The sequence below is a fragment of the Hyla sarda genome, chromosome 8, assembly GCF_029499605.1.
Source record: "Hyla sarda isolate aHylSar1 chromosome 8, aHylSar1.hap1, whole genome shotgun sequence".
NCBI classification, from domain to species: Eukaryota; Metazoa; Chordata; class Amphibia; order Anura; family Hylidae; genus Hyla; species Hyla sarda.
In genome coordinates, this window is record NC_079196.1 from 114,329,173 (window position 1) to 114,350,593 (window position 21,421).

The following is a 21,421-nucleotide window of genomic DNA, read 5'->3' on the forward strand; positions in this document are numbered from 1 at the left end:
TGCACCAGGACCCTTAGCACTTTTAAAATGCCATTCAATGCCACGGGCTAGATGTAAACTGCAGATGACCATGTTGTGGTAGTTACCATGGATACCCAAGTGATGTGTGAGCTAACACATAGGCCCAACAGATTCCAAGAAGGCCAGAATCACCAGCGGCACCACCATCGATTGTCAGGTCACCCGGATTCAGCAAATACCAGAGTCCAAAATGATGCAGGTTTATACTGTTAATTTTCAGTTTATCGTTACAGTTGGTGTTATTCCATGTCGGAAGGGACGCAGCTACAGCCAGTGGGGTAACTAGAGACAGGCAGGCAGCTATGTGCAACAAAGGTAGGCGTGTTGTTTTCATATGCAGATCTGAAATATTGTCTTATATGCAAGAGGAGGAGTGATGGGGGTTCAGGCAAAAGCCAGGCTATGGATTGCATTGCTAAATGCTCCATCAGAGTGCAATGGTCGCCTGTCCTTTTTTTAAGTGATGATGTGGGTTTAGCCTGTGCTGTATGTATGTATGGGTGGCTGACTGCCACCCACCCAGAAAGTGTATGGGAGGCTGGTTGGCTGCCAGCCTTCCTTCCATTCCTATGAGTAATGTGAGTGCTCATGAAGGGGACATGGTTGGGTCCACCCCTTTCCCGGTTATCCCCTCTAGGCCTTTTGGCTTAGATCAAGTGTAAAAAAAGAAAGGATCTTGCGACAGATCGCATCCTGAGGCACGTTTTTTTTTGTGTGAATACTTGCACTTGGGTGACTTGTGAGCACATACTGATACATACGTTCCCTATCTGGGGACCATAAATTAAATGGATTTTTGAGAAAGGGAGCTGATTTGGAAGCTTGCTTCTGTCGCCCTATGCATTGACCCGATGTGGCAGTATCTTCGGGTAGTGAACAGTGCACCACCCCATTCCAGTGTTAAACAAGAAAGATTCTCATTTAATCCTCCGTGGGTGAGAATTTGAGTTTGAGAATTGGAGACCAAAATGATGAGTTGCACTGACTGGTTTATGAACGTCTATTCATTTAGCGTTTTAATGACCATGTTTGCACACTGATTGGTGTAAAAAAATAAAATAAAACTAAATAATAATAATCTAGCACACCTGTGCAGGTTTGACATGACATGACAGGTAGCTGTCTTGTGGGTGGTGCTGAATCCTGTTAAATGACATGAGGGTCTCATGCCTATACACAAGGGTGTGTCATTGCTGTTGCTTGACCATGCATTGGTTTCTGTGGTCAGTGAATGATAAAAACAAAATTTACCATCCATTGATGGATGGGAAATCCGCCATGAGGCATTTGTTTTTAGAAACTGCTGCTCACAACCAATGTTGCAATGGAGTGTCTCCATCTGCTGGTGGTATTGGAAAGGCATTAGTGCTATGACAGGGTCTGAAGAAGAAGAAGAAGAAGAAGAAGAAGAAGACGGAAAAAAATATATATAAAAAGAAAAAGAGAGAGAGAGAGAGAGACTGACTTAGTGAGCGAGTGAGTGAGAGAGTGAGAGTGAGTGAGAGTGAATGAGTGAGTGAGTGATTGAGTGAGTGAGTGAGTGAGTAGAACAAATGAGTTAAAGCAAGTGAGTGAGAGAGATCGAATGAATGAAAGTCTGAATGACAGAAAGAAAAAAGGATGAAGAAAGAAGCATGAAGAAAAAAAAATGTATATGGAGTTGCTGACATGAGTGCAATCTACAAAGCCGTTGAGGCTGATCCTCATGGGAGGATTATTGCACCAGGACCCTTAGCACTTTTAAAATGCCATTCAATGCCACGGGCTAGATGTAAACTGCAGATGACCATGTTGTGGTAGTTACCATGGATACCCAAGTGATGTGTGAGCTAACACATAGGCCCAACAGATTCCAAGAAGGCCAGAATCACCAGCGGCACCACCATCGATTGTCAGGTCACCCGGATTCAGCAAATACCAGAGTCCAAAATGATGCAGGTTTATACTGTTAATTTTCAGTTTATCGTTACAGTTGGTGTTATTCCATGTCGGAAGGGACGCAGCTACAGCCAGTGGGGTAACTAGAGACAGGCAGGCAGCTATGTGCAACAAAGGTAGGCGTGTTGTTTTCATATGCAGATCTGAAATATTGTCTTATATGCAAGAGGAGGAGTGATGGGGGTTCAGGCAAAAGCCAGGCTATGGATTGCATTGCTAAATGCTCCATCAGAGTGCAATGGTCGCCTGTCCTTTTTTTAAGTGATGATGTGGGTTTAGCCTGTGCTGTATGTATGTATGGGTGGCTGACTGCCACCCACCCAGAAAGTGTATGGGAGGCTGGTTGGCTGCCAGCCTTCCTTCCATTCCTATGAGTAATGTGAGTGCTCATGAAGGGGACATGGTTGGGTCCACCCCTTTCCCGGTTATCCCCTCTAGGCCTTTTGGCTTAGATCAAGTGTAAAAAAAGAAAGGATCTTGCGACAGATCGCATCCTGAGGCACGTTTTTTTTTGTGTGAATACTTGCACTTGGGTGACTTGTGAGCACATACTGATACATACGTTCCCTATCTGGGGACCATAAATTAAATGGATTTTTGAGAAAGGGAGCTGATTTGGAAGCTTGCTTCTGTCGCCCTATGCATTGACCCGATGTGGCAGTATCTTCGGGTAGTGAACAGTGCACCACCCCATTCCAGTGTTAAACAAGAAAGATTCTCATTTAATCCTCCGTGGGTGAGAATTTGAGTTTGAGAATTGGAGACCAAAATGATGAGTTGCACTGACTGGTTTATGAACGTCTATTCATTTAGCGTTTTAATGACCATGTTTGCACACTGATTGGTGTAAAAAAATAAAATAAAACTAAATAATAATAATCTAGCACACCTGTGCAGGTTTGACATGACATGACAGGTAGCTGTCTTGTGGGTGGTGCTGAATCCTGTTAAATGACATGAGGGTCTCATGCCTATACACAAGGGTGTGTCATTGCTGTTGCTTGACCATGCATTGGTTTCTGTGGTCAGTGAATGATAAAAACAAAATTTACCATCCATTGATGGATGGGAAATCCGCCATGAGGCATTTGTTTTTAGAAACTGCTGCTCACAACCAATGTTGCAATGGAGTGTCTCCATCTGCTGGTGGTATTGGAAAGGCATTAGTGCTATGACAGGGTCTGAAGAAGAAGAAGAAGAAGAAGAAGATGAAGAAGAAGAAGACGGAAAAAAATATATATAAAAAGAAAAAGAGAGAGAGAGAGAGAGACTGACTTAGTGAGCGAGTGAGTGAGAGAGTGAGAGTGAGTGAGAGTGAATGAGTGAGTGAGTGATTGAGTGAGTGAGTGAGTGAGTGAGAACAAATGAGTTAAAGCAAGTGAGTGAGAGAGATCGAATGAATGAAAGTCTGAATGACAGAAAGAAAAAAGGATGAAGAAAGAAGCATGAAGAAAAAAAAATGTATATGGAGTTGCTGACATGAGTGCAATCTACAAAGCCGTTGAGGCTGATCCTCATGGGAGGATTATTGCACCAGGACCCTTAGCACTTTTAAAATGCCATTCAATGCCACGGGCTAGATGTAAACTGCAGATGACCATGTTGTGGTAGTTACCATGGATACCCAAGTGATGTGTGAGCTAACACATAGGCCCAACAGATTCCAAGAAGGCCAGAATCACCAGCGGCACCACCATCGATTGTCAGGTCACCCGGATTCAGCAAATACCAGAGTCCAAAATGATGCAGGTTTATACTGTTAATTTTCAGTTTATCGTTACAGTTGGTGTTATTCCATGTCGGAAGGGACGCAGCTACAGCCAGTGGGGTAACTAGAGACAGGCAGGCAGCTATGTGCAACAAAGGTAGGCGTGTTGTTTTCATATGCAGATCTGAAATATTGTCTTATATGCAAGAGGAGGAGTGATGGGGGTTCAGGCAAAAGCCAGGCTATGGATTGCATTGCTAAATGCTCCATCAGAGTGCAATGGTCGCCTGTCCTTTTTTTAAGTGATGATGTGGGTTTAGCCTGTGCTGTATGTATGTATGGGTGGCTGACTGCCACCCACCCAGAAAGTGTATGGGAGGCTGGTTGGCTGCCAGCCTTCCTTCCATTCCTATGAGTAATGTGAGTGCTCATGAAGGGGACATGGTTGGGTCCACCCCTTTCCCGGTTATCCCCTCTAGGCCTTTTGGCTTAGATCAAGTGTAAAAAAAGAAAGGATCTTGCGACAGATCGCATCCTGAGGCACGTTTTTTTTTGTGTGAATACTTGCACTTGGGTGACTTGTGAGCACATACTGATACATACGTTCCCTATCTGGGGACCATAAATTAAATGGATTTTTGAGAAAGGGAGCTGATTTGGAAGCTTGCTTCTGTCGCCCTATGCATTGACCCGATGTGGCAGTATCTTCGGGTAGTGAACAGTGCACCACCCCATTCCAGTGTTAAACAAGAAAGATTCTCATTTAATCCTCCGTGGGTGAGAATTTGAGTTTGAGAATTGGAGACCAAAATGATGAGTTGCACTGACTGGTTTATGAACGTCTATTCATTTAGCGTTTTAATGACCATGTTTGCACACTGATTGGTGTAAAAAAATAAAATAAAACTAAATAATAATAATCTAGCACACCTGTGCAGGTTTGACATGACATGACAGGTAGCTGTCTTGTGGGTGGTGCTGAATCCTGTTAAATGACATGAGGGTCTCATGCCTATACACAAGGGTGTGTCATTGCTGTTGCTTGACCATGCATTGGTTTCTGTGGTCAGTGAATGATAAAAACAAAATTTACCATCCATTGATGGATGGGAAATCCGCCATGAGGCATTTGTTTTTAGAAACTGCTGCTCACAACCAATGTTGCAATGGAGTGTCTCCATCTGCTGGTGGTATTGGAAAGGCATTAGTGCTATGACAGGGTCTGAAGAAGAAGAAGAAGAAGAAGAAGAAGAAGACGGAAAAAAATATATATAAAAAGAAAAAGAGAGAGAGAGAGAGAGACTGACTTAGTGAGCGAGTGAGTGAGAGAGTGAGAGTGAGTGAGAGTGAATGAGTGAGTGAGTGATTGAGTGAGTGAGTGAGTGAGTGAGTGAGAACAAATGAGTTAAAGCAAGTGAGTGAGAGAGATCGAATGAATGAAAGTCTGAATGACAGAAAGAAAAAAGGATGAAGAAAGAAGCATGAAGAAAAAAAAATGTATATGGAGTTGCTGACATGAGTGCAATCTACAAAGCCGTTGAGGCTGATCCTCATGGGAGGATTATTGCACCAGGACCCTTAGCACTTTTAAAATGCCATTCAATGCCACGGGCTAGATGTAAACTGCAGATGACCATGTTGTGGTAGTTACCATGGATACCCAAGTGATGTGTGAGCTAACACATAGGCCCAACAGATTCCAAGAAGGCCAGAATCACCAGCGGCACCACCATCGATTGTCAGGTCACCCGGATTCAGCAAATACCAGAGTCCAAAATGATGCAGGTTTATACTGTTAATTTTCAGTTTATCGTTACAGTTGGTGTTATTCCATGTCGGAAGGGACGCAGCTACAGCCAGTGGGGTAACTAGAGACAGGCAGGCAGCTATGTGCAACAAAGGTAGGCGTGTTGTTTTCATATGCAGATCTGAAATATTGTCTTATATGCAAGAGGAGGAGTGATGGGGGTTCAGGCAAAAGCCAGGCTATGGATTGCATTGCTAAATGCTCCATCAGAGTGCAATGGTCGCCTGTCCTTTTTTTAAGTGATGATGTGGGTTTAGCCTGTGCTGTATGTATGTATGGGTGGCTGACTGCCACCCACCCAGAAAGTGTATGGGAGGCTGGTTGGCTGCCAGCCTTCCTTCCATTCCTATGAGTAATGTGAGTGCTCATGAAGGGGACATGGTTGGGTCCACCCCTTTCCCGGTTATCCCCTCTAGGCCTTTTGGCTTAGATCAAGTGTAAAAAAAGAAAGGATCTTGCGACAGATCGCATCCTGAGGCACGTTTTTTTTTGTGTGAATACTTGCACTTGGGTGACTTGTGAGCACATACTGATACATACGTTCCCTATCTGGGGACCATAAATTAAATGGATTTTTGAGAAAGGGAGCTGATTTGGAAGCTTGCTTCTGTCGCCCTATGCATTGACCCGATGTGGCAGTATCTTCGGGTAGTGAACAGTGCACCACCCCATTCCAGTGTTAAACAAGAAAGATTCTCATTTAATCCTCCGTGGGTGAGAATTTGAGTTTGAGAATTGGAGACCAAAATGATGAGTTGCACTGACTGGTTTATGAACGTCTATTCATTTAGCGTTTTAATGACCATGTTTGCACACTGATTGGTGTAAAAAAATAAAATAAAACTAAATAATAATAATCTAGCACACCTGTGCAGGTTTGACATGACATGACAGGTAGCTGTCTTGTGGGTGGTGCTGAATCCTGTTAAATGACATGAGGGTCTCATGCCTATACACAAGGGTGTGTCATTGCTGTTGCTTGACCATGCATTGGTTTCTGTGGTCAGTGAATGATAAAAACAAAATTTACCATCCATTGATGGATGGGAAATCCGCCATGAGGCATTTGTTTTTAGAAACTGCTGCTCACAACCAATGTTGCAATGGAGTGTCTCCATCTGCTGGTGGTATTGGAAAGGCATTAGTGCTATGACAGGGTCTGAAGAAGAAGAAGAAGAAGAAGAAGACGGAAAAAAATATATATAAAAAGAAAAAGAGAGAGAGAGAGAGAGACTGACTTAGTGAGCGAGTGAGTGAGAGAGTGAGAGTGAGTGAGAGTGAATGAGTGAGTGAGTGATTGAGTGAGTGAGTGAGTGAGTGAGAACAAATGAGTTAAAGCAAGTGAGTGAGAGAGATCGAATGAATGAAAGTCTGAATGACAGAAAGAAAAAAGGATGAAGAAAGAAGCATGAAGAAAAAAAAATGTATATGGAGTTGCTGACATGAGTGCAATCTACAAAGCCGTTGAGGCTGATCCTCATGGGAGGATTATTGCACCAGGACCCTTAGCACTTTTAAAATGCCATTCAATGCCACGGGCTAGATGTAAACTGCAGATGACCATGTTGTGGTAGTTACCATGGATACCCAAGTGATGTGTGAGCTAACACATAGGCCCAACAGATTCCAAGAAGGCCAGAATCACCAGCGGCACCACCATCGATTGTCAGGTCACCCGGATTCAGCAAATACCAGAGTCCAAAATGATGCAGGTTTATACTGTTAATTTTCAGTTTATCGTTACAGTTGGTGTTATTCCATGTCGGAAGGGACGCAGCTACAGCCAGTGGGGTAACTAGAGACAGGCAGGCAGCTATGTGCAACAAAGGTAGGCGTGTTGTTTTCATATGCAGATCTGAAATATTGTCTTATATGCAAGAGGAGGAGTGATGGGGGTTCAGGCAAAAGCCAGGCTATGGATTGCATTGCTAAATGCTCCATCAGAGTGCAATGGTCGCCTGTCCTTTTTTTAAGTGATGATGTGGGTTTAGCCTGTGCTGTATGTATGTATGGGTGGCTGACTGCCACCCACCCAGAAAGTGTATGGGAGGCTGGTTGGCTGCCAGCCTTCCTTCCATTCCTATGAGTAATGTGAGTGCTCATGAAGGGGACATGGTTGGGTCCACCCCTTTCCCGGTTATCCCCTCTAGGCCTTTTGGCTTAGATCAAGTGTAAAAAAAGAAAGGATCTTGCGACAGATCGCATCCTGAGGCACGTTTTTTTTTTGTGTGAATACTTGCACTTGGGTGACTTGTGAGCACATACTGATACATACGTTCCCTATCTGGGGACCATAAATTAAATGGATTTTTGAGAAAGGGAGCTGATTTGGAAGCTTGCTTCTGTCGCCCTATGCATTGACCCGATGTGGCAGTATCTTCGGGTAGTGAACAGTGCACCACCCCATTCCAGTGTTAAACAAGAAAGATTCTCATTTAATCCTCCGTGGGTGAGAATTTGAGTTTGAGAATTGGAGACCAAAATGATGAGTTGCACTGACTGGTTTATGAACGTCTATTCATTTAGCGTTTTAATGACCATGTTTGCACACTGATTGGTGTAAAAAAATAAAATAAAACTAAATAATAATAATCTAGCACACCTGTGCAGGTTTGACATGATATGACAGGTAGCTGTCTTGTGGGTGGTGCTGAATCCTGTTAAATGACATGAGGGTCTCATGCCTATACACAAGGGTGTGTCATTGCTGTTGCTTGACCATGCATTGGTTTCTGTGGTCAGTGAATGATAAAAACAAAATTTACCATCCATTGATGGATGGGAAATCCGCCATGAGGCATTTGTTTTTAGAAACTGCTGCTCACAACCAATGTTGCAATGGAGTGTCTCCATCTGCTGGTGGTATTGGAAAGGCATTAGTGCTATGACAGGGTCTGAAGAAGAAGAAGAAGAAGAAGAAGAAGAAGAAGACGGAAAAAAATATATATAAAAAGAAAAAGAGAGAGAGAGAGAAAGACTGACTTAGTGAGCGAGTGAGTGAGAGAGTGAGAGTGAGTGAGAGTGAATGAGTGAGTGAGTGATTGAGTGAGTGAGTGAGTGAGTGAGAACAAATGAGTTAAAGCAAGTGAGTGAGAGAGATCGAATGAATGAAAGTCTGAATGACAGAAAGAAAAAAGGATGAAGAAAGAAGCATGAAGAAAAAAAAATGTATATGGAGTTGCTGACATGAGTGCAATCTACAAAGCCGTTGAGGCTGATCCTCATGGGAGGATTATTGCACCAGGACCCTTAGCACTTTTAAAATGCCATTCAATGCCACGGGCTAGATGTAAACTGCAGATGACCATGTTGTGGTAGTTACCATGGATACCCAAGTGATGTGTGAGCTAACACATAGGCCCAACAGATTCCAAGAAGGCCAGAATCACCAGCGGCACCACCATCGATTGTCAGGTCACCCGGATTCAGCAAATACCAGAGTCCAAAATGATGCAGGTTTATACTGTTAATTTTCAGTTTATCGTTACAGTTGGTGTTATTCCATGTCGGAAGGGACGCAGCTACAGCCAGTGGGGTAACTAGAGACAGGCAGGCAGCTATGTGCAACAAAGGTAGGCGTGTTGTTTTCATATGCAGATCTGAAATATTGTCTTATATGCAAGAGGAGGAGTGATGGGGGTTCAGGCAAAAGCCAGGCTATGGATTGCATTGCTAAATGCTCCATCAGAGTGCAATGGTCGCCTGTCCTTTTTTTAAGTGATGATGTGGGTTTAGCCTGTGCTGTATGTATGTATGGGTGGCTGACTGCCACCCACCCAGAAAGTGTATGGGAGGCTGGTTGGCTGCCAGCCTTCCTTCCATTCCTATGAGTAATGTGAGTGCTCATGAAGGGGACATGGTTGGGTCCACCCCTTTCCCGGTTATCCCCTCTAGGCCTTTTGGCTTAGATCAAGTGTAAAAAAAGAAAGGATCTTGCGACAGATCGCATCCTGAGGCACGTTTTTTTTTGTGTGAATACTTGCACTTGGGTGACTTGTGAGCACATACTGATACATACGTTCCCTATCTGGGGACCATAAATTAAATGGATTTTTGAGAAAGGGAGCTGATTTGGAAGCTTGCTTCTGTCGCCCTATGCATTGACCCGATGTGGCAGTATCTTCGGGTAGTGAACAGTGCACCACCCCATTCCAGTGTTAAACAAGAAAGATTCTCATTTAATCCTCCGTGGGTGAGAATTTGAGTTTGAGAATTGGAGACCAAAATGATGAGTTGCACTGACTGGTTTATGAACGTCTATTCATTTAGCGTTTTAATGACCATGTTTGCACACTGATTGGTGTAAAAAAATAAAATAAAACTAAATAATAATAATCTAGCACACCTGTGCAGGTTTGACATGACATGACAGGTAGCTGTCTTGTGGGTGGTGCTGAATCCTGTTAAATGACATGAGGGTCTCATGCCTATACACAAGGGTGTGTCATTGCTGTTGCTTGACCATGCATTGGTTTCTGTGGTCAGTGAATGATAAAAACAAAATTTACCATCCATTGATGGATGGGAAATCCGCCATGAGGCATTTGTTTTTAGAAACTGCTGCTCACAACCAATGTTGCAATGGAGTGTCTCCATCTGCTGGTGGTATTGGAAAGGCATTAGTGCTATGACAGGGTCTGAAGAAGAAGAAGAAGAAGAAGAAGAAGAAGAAGACGGAAAAAAATATATATAAAAAGAAAAAGAGAGAGAGAGAGAGAGACTGACTTAGTGAGCGAGTGAGTGAGAGAGTGAGAGTGAGTGAGAGTGAATGAGTGAGTGAGTGATTGAGTGAGTGAGTGAGTGAGTGAGTGAGAACAAATGAGTTAAAGCAAGTGAGTGAGAGAGATCGAATGAATGAAAGTCTGAATGACAGAAAGAAAAAAGGATGAAGAAAGAAGCATGAAGAAAAAAAAATGTATATGGAGTTGCTGACATGAGTGCAATCTACAAAGCCGTTGAGGCTGATCCTCATGGGAGGATTATTGCACCAGGACCCTTAGCACTTTTAAAATGCCATTCAATGCCACGGGCTAGATGTAAACTGCAGATGACCATGTTGTGGTAGTTACCATGGATACCCAAGTGATGTGTGAGCTAACACATAGGCCCAACAGATTCCAAGAAGGCCAGAATCACCAGCGGCACCACCATCGATTGTCAGGTCACCCGGATTCAGCAAATACCAGAGTCCAAAATGATGCAGGTTTATACTGTTAATTTTCAGTTTATCGTTACAGTTGGTGTTATTCCATGTCGGAAGGGACGCAGCTACAGCCAGTGGGGTAACTAGAGACAGGCAGGCAGCTATGTGCAACAAAGGTAGGCGTGTTGTTTTCATATGCAGATCTGAAATATTGTCTTATATGCAAGAGGAGGAGTGATGGGGGTTCAGGCAAAAGCCAGGCTATGGATTGCATTGCTAAATGCTCCATCAGAGTGCAATGGTCGCCTGTCCTTTTTTTAAGTGATGATGTGGGTTTAGCCTGTGCTGTATGTATGTATGGGTGGCTGACTGCCACCCACCCAGAAAGTGTATGGGAGGCTGGTTGGCTGCCAGCCTTCCTTCCATTCCTATGAGTAATGTGAGTGCTCATGAAGGGGACATGGTTGGGTCCACCCCTTTCCCGGTTATCCCCTCTAGGCCTTTTGGCTTAGATCAAGTGTAAAAAAAGAAAGGATCTTGCGACAGATCGCATCCTGAGGCACGTTTTTTTTTGTGTGAATACTTGCACTTGGGTGACTTGTGAGCACATACTGATACATACGTTCCCTATCTGGGGACCATAAATTAAATGGATTTTTGAGAAAGGGAGCTGATTTGGAAGCTTGCTTCTGTCGCCCTATGCATTGACCCGATGTGGCAGTATCTTCGGGTAGTGAACAGTGCACCACCCCATTCCAGTGTTAAACAAGAAAGATTCTCATTTAATCCTCCGTGGGTGAGAATTTGAGTTTGAGAATTGGAGACCAAAATGATGAGTTGCACTGACTGGTTTATGAACGTCTATTCATTTAGCGTTTTAATGACCATGTTTGCACACTGATTGGTGTAAAAAAATAAAATAAAACTAAATAATAATAATCTAGCACACCTGTGCAGGTTTGACATGACATGACAGGTAGCTGTCTTGTGGGTGGTGCTGAATCCTGTTAAATGACATGAGGGTCTCATGCCTATACACAAGGGTGTGTCATTGCTGTTGCTTGACCATGCATTGGTTTCTGTGGTCAGTGAATGATAAAAACAAAATTTACCATCCATTGATGGATGGGAAATCCGCCATGAGGCATTTGTTTTTAGAAACTGCTGCTCACAACCAATGTTGCAATGGAGTGTCTCCATCTGCTGGTGGTATTGGAAAGGCATTAGTGCTATGACAGGGTCTGAAGAAGAAGAAGAAGAAGAAGAAGAAGAAGAAGAAGACGGAAAAAAATATATATAAAAAGAAAAAGAGAGAGAGAGAGAGAGACTGACTTAGTGAGCGAGTGAGTGAGAGAGTGAGAGTGAGTGAGAGTGAATGAGTGAGTGAGTGATTGAGTGAGTGAGTGAGTGAGTGAGAACAAATGAGTTAAAGCAAGTGAGTGAGAGAGATCGAATGAATGAAAGTCTGAATGACAGAAAGAAAAAAGGATGAAGAAAGAAGCATGAAGAAAAAAAAATGTATATGGAGTTGCTGACATGAGTGCAATCTACAAAGCCGTTGAGGCTGATCCTCATGGGAGGATTATTGCACCAGGACCCTTAGCACTTTTAAAATGCCATTCAATGCCACGGGCTAGATGTAAACTGCAGATGACCATGTTGTGGTAGTTACCATGGATACCCAAGTGATGTGTGAGCTAACACATAGGCCCAACAGATTCCAAGAAGGCCAGAATCACCAGCGGCACCACCATCGATTGTCAGGTCACCCGGATTCAGCAAATACCAGAGTCCAAAATGATGCAGGTTTATACTGTTAATTTTCAGTTTATCGTTACAGTTGGTGTTATTCCATGTCGGAAGGGACGCAGCTACAGCCAGTGGGGTAACTAGAGACAGGCAGGCAGCTATGTGCAACAAAGGTAGGCGTGTTGTTTTCATATGCAGATCTGAAATATTGTCTTATATGCAAGAGGAGGAGTGATGGGGGTTCAGGCAAAAGCCAGGCTATGGATTGCATTGCTAAATGCTCCATCAGAGTGCAATGGTCGCCTGTCCTTTTTTTAAGTGATGATGTGGGTTTAGCCTGTGCTGTATGTATGTATGGGTGGCTGACTGCCACCCACCCAGAAAGTGTATGGGAGGCTGGTTGGCTGCCAGCCTTCCTTCCATTCCTATGAGTAATGTGAGTGCTCATGAAGGGGACATGGTTGGGTCCACCCCTTTCCCGGTTATCCCCTCTAGGCCTTTTGGCTTAGATCAAGTGTAAAAAAAGAAAGGATCTTGCGACAGATCGCATCCTGAGGCACGTTTTTTTTTGTGTGAATACTTGCACTTGGGTGACTTGTGAGCACATACTGATACATACGTTCCCTATCTGGGGACCATAAATTAAATGGATTTTTGAGAAAGGGAGCTGATTTGGAAGCTTGCTTCTGTCGCCCTATGCATTGACCCGATGTGGCAGTATCTTCGGGTAGTGAACAGTGCACCACCCCATTCCAGTGTTAAACAAGAAAGATTCTCATTTAATCCTCCGTGGGTGAGAATTTGAGTTTGAGAATTGGAGACCAAAATGATGAGTTGCACTGACTGGTTTATGAACGTCTATTCATTTAGCGTTTTAATGACCATGTTTGCACACTGATTGGTGTAAAAAAATAAAATAAAACTAAATAATAATAATCTAGCACACCTGTGCAGGTTTGACATGACATGACAGGTAGCTGTCTTGTGGGTGGTGCTGAATCCTGTTAAATGACATGAGGGTCTCATGCCTATACACAAGGGTGTGTCATTGCTGTTGCTTGACCATGCATTGGTTTCTGTGGTCAGTGAATGATAAAAACAAAATTTACCATCCATTGATGGATGGGAAATCCGCCATGAGGCATTTGTTTTTAGAAACTGCTGCTCACAACCAATGTTGCAATGGAGTGTCTCCATCTGCTGGTGGTATTGGAAAGGCATTAGTGCTATGACAGGGTCTGAAGAAGAAGAAGAAGAAGAAGAAGAAGAAGAAGACGGAAAAAAATATATATAAAAAGAAAAAGAGAGAGAGAGAGAGAGACTGACTTAGTGAGCGAGTGAGTGAGAGAGTGAGAGTGAGTGAGAGTGAATGAGTGAGTGAGTGATTGAGTGAGTGAGTGAGTGAGTGAGTGAGAACAAATGAGTTAAAGCAAGTGAGTGAGAGAGATCGAATGAATGAAAGTCTGAATGACAGAAAGAAAAAAGGATGAAGAAAGAAGCATGAAGAAAAAAAAATGTATATGGAGTTGCTGACATGAGTGCAATCTACAAAGCCGTTGAGGCTGATCCTCATGGGAGGATTATTGCACCAGGACCCTTAGCACTTTTAAAATGCCATTCAATGCCACGGGCTAGATGTAAACTGCAGATGACCATGTTGTGGTAGTTACCATGGATACCCAAGTGATGTGTGAGCTAACACATAGGCCCAACAGATTCCAAGAAGGCCAGAATCACCAGCGGCACCACCATCGATTGTCAGGTCACCCGGATTCAGCAAATACCAGAGTCCAAAATGATGCAGGTTTATACTGTTAATTTTCAGTTTATCGTTACAGTTGGTGTTATTCCATGTCGGAAGGGACGCAGCTACAGCCAGTGGGGTAACTAGAGACAGGCAGGCAGCTATGTGCAACAAAGGTAGGCGTGTTGTTTTCATATGCAGATCTGAAATATTGTCTTATATGCAAGAGGAGGAGTGATGGGGGTTCAGGCAAAAGCCAGGCTATGGATTGCATTGCTAAATGCTCCATCAGAGTGCAATGGTCGCCTGTCCTTTTTTTAAGTGATGATGTGGGTTTAGCCTGTGCTGTATGTATGTATGGGTGGCTGACTGCCACCCACCCAGAAAGTGTATGGGAGGCTGGTTGGCTGCCAGCCTTCCTTCCATTCCTATGAGTAATGTGAGTGCTCATGAAGGGGACATGGTTGGGTCCACCCCTTTCCCGGTTATCCCCTCTAGGCCTTTTGGCTTAGATCAAGTGTAAAAAAAGAAAGGATCTTGCGACAGATCGCATCCTGAGGCACGTTTTTTTTTGTGTGAATACTTGCACTTGGGTGACTTGTGAGCACATACTGATACATACGTTCCCTATCTGGGGACCATAAATTAAATGGATTTTTGAGAAAGGGAGCTGATTTGGAAGCTTGCTTCTGTCGCCCTATGCATTGACCCGATGTGGCAGTATCTTCGGGTAGTGAACAGTGCACCACCCCATTCCAGTGTTAAACAAGAAAGATTCTCATTTAATCCTCCGTGGGTGAGAATTTGAGTTTGAGAATTGGAGACCAAAATGATGAGTTGCACTGACTGGTTTATGAACGTCTATTCATTTAGCGTTTTAATGACCATGTTTGCACACTGATTGGTGTAAAAAAATAAAATAAAACTAAATAATAATAATCTAGCACACCTGTGCAGGTTTGACATGACATGACAGGTAGCTGTCTTGTGGGTGGTGCTGAATCCTGTTAAATGACATGAGGGTCTCATGCCTATACACAAGGGTGTGTCATTGCTGTTGCTTGACCATGCATTGGTTTCTGTGGTCAGTGAATGATAAAAACAAAATTTACCATCCATTGATGGATGGGAAATCCGCCATGAGGCATTTGTTTTTAGAAACTGCTGCTCACAACCAATGTTGCAATGGAGTGTCTCCATCTGCTGGTGGTATTGGAAAGGCATTAGTGCTATGACAGGGTCTGAAGAAGAAGAAGAAGAAGAAGAAGAAGAAGACGGAAAAAAATATATATAAAAAGAAAAAGAGAGAGAGAGAGAGAGACTGACTTAGTGAGCGAGTGAGTGAGAGAGTGAGAGTGAGTGAGAGTGAATGAGTGAGTGAGTGATTGAGTGAGTGAGTGAGTGAGAACAAATGAGTTAAAGCAAGTGAGTGAGAGAGATCGAATGAATGAAAGTCTGAATGACAGAAAGAAAAAAGGATGAAGAAAGAAGCATGAAGAAAAAAAAATGTATATGGAGTTGCTGACATGAGTGCAATCTACAAAGCCGTTGAGGCTGATCCTCATGGGAGGATTATTGCACCAGGACCCTTAGCACTTTTAAAATGCCATTCAATGCCACGGGCTAGATGTAAACTGCAGATGACCATGTTGTGGTAGTTACCATGGATACCCAAGTGATGTGTGAGCTAACACATAGGCCCAACAGATTCCAAGAAGGCCAGAATCACCAGCGGCACCACCATCGATTGTCAGGTCACCCGGATTCAGCAAATACCAGAGTCCAAAATGATGCAGGTTTATACTGTTAATTTTCAGTTTATCGTTACAGTTGGTGTTATTCCATGTCGGAAGGGACGCAGCTACAGCCAGTGGGGTAACTAGAGACAGGCAGGCAGCTATGTGCAACAAAGGTAGGCGTGTTGTTTTCATATGCAGATCTGAAATATTGTCTTATATGCAAGAGGAGGAGTGATGGGGGTTCAGGCAAAAGCCAGGCTATGGATTGCATTGCTAAATGCTCCATCAGAGTGCAATGGTCGCCTGTCCTTTTTTTAAGTGATGATGTGGGTTTAGCCTGTGCTGTATGTATGTATGGGTGGCTGACTGCCACCCACCCAGAAAGTGTATGGGAGGCTGGTTGGCTGCCAGCCTTCCTTCCATTCCTATGAGTAATGTGAGTGCTCATGAAGGGGACATGGTTGGGTCCACCCCTTTCCCGGTTATCCCCTCTAGGCCTTTTGGCTTAGATCAAGTGTAAAAAAAGAAAGGATCTTGCGACAGATCGCATCCTGAGGCACGTTTTTTTTTGTGTGAATACTTGCACTTGGGTGACTTGTGAGCACATACTGATACATACGTTCCCTATCTGGGGACCATAAATTAAATGGATTTTTGAGAAAGGGAGCTGATTTGGAAGCTTGCTTCTGTCGCCCTATGCATTGACCCGATGTGGCAGTATCTTCGGGTAGTGAACAGTGCACCACCCCATTCCAGTGTTAAACAAGAAAGATTCTCATTTAATCCTCCGTGGGTGAGAATTTGAGTTTGAGAATTGGAGACCAAAATGATGAGTTGCACTGACTGGTTTATGAACGTCTATTCATTTAGCGTTTTAATGACCATGTTTGCACACTGATTGGTGTAAAAAAATAAAATAAAACTAAATAATAATAATCTAGCACACCTGTGCAGGTTTGACATGACATGACAGGTAGCTGTCTTGTGGGTGGTGCTGAATCCTGTTAAATGACATGAGGGTCTCATGCCTATACACAAGGGTGTGTCATTGCTGTTGCTTGACCATGCATTGGTTTCTGTGGTCAGTGAATGATAAAAACAAAATTTACCATCCATTGATGGATGGGAAATCCGCCATGAGGCATTTGTTTTTAGAAACTGCTGCTCACAACCAATGTTGCAATGGAGTGTCTCCATCTGCTGGTGGTATTGGAAAGGCATTAGTGCTATGACAGGGTCTGAAGAAGAAGAAGAAGAAGAAGAAGAAGAAGAAGAAGAAGACGGAAAAAAATATATATAAAAAGAAAAAGAGAGAGAGAGAGAGAGACTGACTTAGTGAGCGAGTGAGTGAGAGAGTGAGAGTGAGTGAGAGTGAATGAGTGAGTGAGTGATTGAGTGAGTGAGTGAGTGAGTGAGTGAGAACAAATGAGTTAAAGCAAGTGAGTGAGAGAGATCGAATGAATGAAAGTCTGAATGACAGAAAGAAAAAAGGATGAAGAAAGAAGCATGAAGAAAAAAAAATGTATATGGAGTTGCTGACATGAGTGCAATCTACAAAGCCGTTGAGGCTGATCCTCATGGGAGGATTATTGCACCAGGACCCTTAGCACTTTTAAAATGCCATTCAATGCCACGGGCTAGATGTAAACTGCAGATGACCATGTTGTGGTAGTTACCATGGATACCCAAGTGATGTGTGAGCTAACACATAGGCCCAACAGATTCCAAGAAGGCCAGAATCACCAGCGGCACCACCATCGATTGTCAGGTCACCCGGATTCAGCAAATACCAGAGTCCAAAATGATGCAGGTTTATACTGTTAATTTTCAGTTTATCGTTACAGTTGGTGTTATTCCATGTCGGAAGGGACGCAGCTACAGTCAGTGGGGTAACTAGAGACAGGCAGGCAGCTATGTGCAACAAAGGTAGGCGTGTTGTTTTCATATGCAGATCTGAAATATTGTCTTATATGCAAGAGGAGGAGTGATGGGGGTTCAGGCAAAAGCCAGGCTATGGATTGCATTGCTAAATGCTCCATCAGAGTGCAATGGTCGCCTGTCCTTTTTTTAAGTGATGATGTGGGTTTAGCCTGTGCTGTATGTATGTATGGGTGGCTGACTGCCACCCACCCAGAAAGTGTATGGGAGGCTGGTTGGCTGCCAGCCTTCCTTCCATTCCTATGAGTAATGTGAGTGCTCATGAAGGGGACATGGTTGGGTCCACCCCTTTCCCGGTTATCCCCTCTAGGCCTTTTGGCTTAGATCAAGTGTAAAAAAAGAAAGGATCTTGCGACAGATCGCATCCTGAGGCACGTTTTTTTTTTGTGTGAATACTTGCACTTGGGTGACTTGTGAGCACATACTGATACATACGTTCCCTATCTGGGGACCATAAATTAAATGGATTTTTGAGAAAGGGAGCTGATTTGGAAGCTTGCTTCTGTCGCCCTATGCATTGACCCGATGTGGCAGTATCTTCGGGTAGTGAACAGTGCACCACCCCATTCCAGTGTTAAACAAGAAAGATTCTCATTTAATCCTCCGTGGGTGAGAATTTGAGTTTGAGAATTGGAGACCAAAATGATGAGTTGCACTGACTGGTTTATGAACGTCTATTCATTTAGCGTTTTAATGACCATGTTTGCACACTGATTGGTGTAAAAAAATAAAATAAAACTAAATAATAATAATCTAGCACACCTGTGCAGGTTTGACATGACATGACAGGTAGCTGTCTTGTGGGTGGTGCTGAATCCTGTTAAATGACATGAGGGTCTCATGCCTATACACAAGGGTGTGTCATTGCTGTTGCTTGACCATGCATTGGTTTCTGTGGTCAGTGAATGATAAAAACAAAATTTACCATCCATTGATGGATGGGAAATCCGCCATGAGGCATTTGTTTTTAGAAACTGCTGCTCACAACCAATGTTGCAATGGAGTGTCTCCATCTGCTGGTGGTATTGGAAAGGCATTAGTGCTATGACAGGGTCTGAAGAAGAAGAAGAAGAAGAAGAAGAAGAAGAAGAAGAAGAAGACGGAAAAAAATATATATAAAAAGAAAAAGAGAGAGAGAGAGAGAGACTGACTTAGTGAGCGAGTGAGTGAGAGAGTGAGAGTGAGTGAGAGTGAATGAGTGAGTGAGTGATTGAGTGAGTGAGTGAGTGAGTGAGAACAAATGAGTTAAAGCAAGTGAGTGAGAGAGATCGAATGAATGAAAGTCTGAATGACAGAAAGAAAAAAGGATGAAGAAAGAAGCATGAAGAAAAAAAAATGTATATGGAGTTGCTGACATGAGTGCAATCTACAAAGCCGTTGAGGCTGATCCTCATGGGAGGATTATTGCACCAGGACCCTTAGCACTTTTAAAATGCCATTCAATGCCACGGGCTAGATGTAAACTGCAGATGACCATGTTGTGGTAGTTACCATGGATACCCAAGTGATGTGTGAGCTAACACATAGGCCCAACAGATTCCAAGAAGGCCAGAATCACCAGCGGCACCACCATCGATTGTCAGGTCACCCGGATTCAGCAAATACCAGAGTCCAAAATGATGCAGGTTTATACTGTTAATTTTCAGTTTATCGTTACAGTTGGTGTTATTCCATGTCGGAAGGGACGCAGCTACAGCCAGTGGGGTAACTAGAGACAGGCAGGCAGCTATGTGCAACAAAGGTAGGCGTGTTGTTTTCATATGCAGATCTGAAATATTGTCTTATATGCAAGAGGAGGAGTGATGGGGGTTCAGGCAAAAGCCAGGCTATGGATTGCATTGCTAAATGCTCCATCAGAGTGCAATGGTCGCCTGTCCTTTTTTTAAGTGATGATGTGGGTTTAGCCTGTGCTGTATGTATGTATGGGTGGCTGACTGCCACCCACCCAGAAAGTGTATGGGAGGCTGGTTGGCTGCCAGCCTTCCTTCCATTCCTATGAGTAATGTGAGTGCTCATGAAGGGGACATGGTTGGGTCCACCCCTTTCCCGGTTATCCCCTCTAGGCCTTTTGGCTTAGATCAAGTGTAAAAAAAGAAAGGATCTTGCGACAGATCGCATCCTGAGGCACGTTTTTTTTTGTGTGAATACTTGCACTTGGGTGACTTGTGAGCACATACTGATACATACGTTCCCTATCTGGGGACCATAAATTATATGGATTTTTGAGAAAGGGAGCTGATTTGGAAGCTTGCTTCTGTCGCCCTATGCATTGACCCGATGTGGCAGTATCTTCGGGTAGTGAACAGTGCACCACCCCATTCCAGTGTTAAACAAGAAAGATTCTCATTTAATCCTCCGTGGGTGAGAATTTGAGTTTGAGAATTGGAGACCAAAATGATGAGTTGCACTGACTGGTTTATGAACGTCTATTCATTTAGCGTTTTAATGACCATGTTTGCACACTGATTGGTGTAAAAAAATAAAATAAAACTAAATAATAATAATCTAGCACACCTGTGCAGGTTTGACATGACATGACAGGTAGCTGTCTTGTGGGTGGTGCTGAATCCTGTTAAATGACATGAGGGTCTCATGCCTATACACAAGGGTGTGTCATTGCTGTTGCTTGACCATGCATTGGTTTCTGTGGTCAGTGAATGATAAAAACAAAATTTACCATCCATTGATGGATGGGAAATCCGCCATGAGGCATTTGTTTTTAGAAACTGCTGCTCACAACCAATGTTGCAATGGAGTGTCTCCATCTGCTGGTGGTATTGGAAAGGCATTAGTGCTATGACAGGGTCTGAAGAAGAAGAAGAAGAAGAAGAAGACGGAAAAAAATATATATAAAAAGAAAAAGAGAGAGAGAGAGAGAGACTGACTTAGTGAGCGAGTGAGTGAGAGAGTGAGAGTGAGTGAGAGTGAATGAGTGAGTGATTGAGTGAGTGAGTGAGTGAGTGAGTGAGAACAAATGAGTTAAAGCAAGTGAGTGAGAGAGATCGAATGAATGAAAGTCTGAATGACAGAAAGAAAAAAGGATGAAGAAAGAAGCATGAAGAAAAAAAAATGTATATGGAGTTGCTGACATGAGTGCAATCTACAAAGCCGTTGAGGCTGATCCTCATGGGAGGATTATTGCACCAGGACCCTTAGCACTTTTAAAATGCCATTCAATGCCACGGGCTAGATGTAAACTGCAGATGACCATGTTGTGGTAGTTACCATGGATACCCAAGTGATGTGTGAGCTAACACATAGGCCCAACAGATTCCAAGAAGGCCAGAATCACCAGCGGCACCACCATCGATTGTCAGGTCACCCGGATTCAGCAAATACCAGAGTCCAAAATGATGCAGGTTTATACTGTTAATTTTCAGTTTATCGTTACAGTTGGTGTTATTCCATGTCGGAAGGGACGCAGCTACAGCCAGTGGGGTAACTAGAGACAGGCAGGCAGCTATGTGCAACAAAGGTAGGCGTGTTGTTTTCATATGCAGATCTGAAATATTGTCTTATATGCAAGAGGAGGAGTGATGGGGGTTCAGGCAAAAGCCAGGCTATGGATTGCATTGCTAAATGCTCCATCAGAGTGCAATGGTCGCCTGTCCTTTTTTTAAGTGATGATGTGGGT

At 43.4% G+C, this 21,421-nt stretch overlaps 12 pseudogenes; all 12 read left to right on the top strand.

Moving 5' to 3' along the window:
- Nucleotides 1-647: 647 nt before the first annotated feature.
- On the top strand, nt 648-911 carry LOC130286470 (U2 spliceosomal RNA; annotated as a pseudogene).
- A 1,475-nt stretch (nt 912-2,386) lies between these two features.
- On the top strand, nt 2,387-2,650 carry LOC130286471 (U2 spliceosomal RNA; annotated as a pseudogene).
- A 1,485-nt stretch (nt 2,651-4,135) lies between these two features.
- On the top strand, nt 4,136-4,399 carry LOC130286472 (U2 spliceosomal RNA; annotated as a pseudogene).
- Nucleotides 4,400-5,879: 1,480 nt separating this feature from the next.
- On the top strand, nt 5,880-6,143 carry LOC130286473 (U2 spliceosomal RNA; annotated as a pseudogene).
- Nucleotides 6,144-7,613: 1,470 nt separating this feature from the next.
- Nucleotides 7,614-7,878, top strand: LOC130287989 (U2 spliceosomal RNA; annotated as a pseudogene).
- Nucleotides 7,879-9,357: 1,479 nt separating this feature from the next.
- On the top strand, nt 9,358-9,621 carry LOC130286474 (U2 spliceosomal RNA; annotated as a pseudogene).
- A 1,483-nt stretch (nt 9,622-11,104) lies between these two features.
- On the top strand, nt 11,105-11,368 carry LOC130286475 (U2 spliceosomal RNA; annotated as a pseudogene).
- A 1,482-nt stretch (nt 11,369-12,850) lies between these two features.
- On the top strand, nt 12,851-13,114 carry LOC130286476 (U2 spliceosomal RNA; annotated as a pseudogene).
- A 1,483-nt stretch (nt 13,115-14,597) lies between these two features.
- Nucleotides 14,598-14,861, top strand: LOC130286478 (U2 spliceosomal RNA; annotated as a pseudogene).
- Nucleotides 14,862-16,333: 1,472 nt separating this feature from the next.
- Nucleotides 16,334-16,597, top strand: LOC130286479 (U2 spliceosomal RNA; annotated as a pseudogene).
- Nucleotides 16,598-18,086: 1,489 nt separating this feature from the next.
- Nucleotides 18,087-18,351, top strand: LOC130287991 (U2 spliceosomal RNA; annotated as a pseudogene).
- A 1,488-nt stretch (nt 18,352-19,839) lies between these two features.
- Nucleotides 19,840-20,103, top strand: LOC130288747 (U2 spliceosomal RNA; annotated as a pseudogene).
- The last annotated feature ends 1,318 nt before the right edge of the window (nt 20,104-21,421 follow it).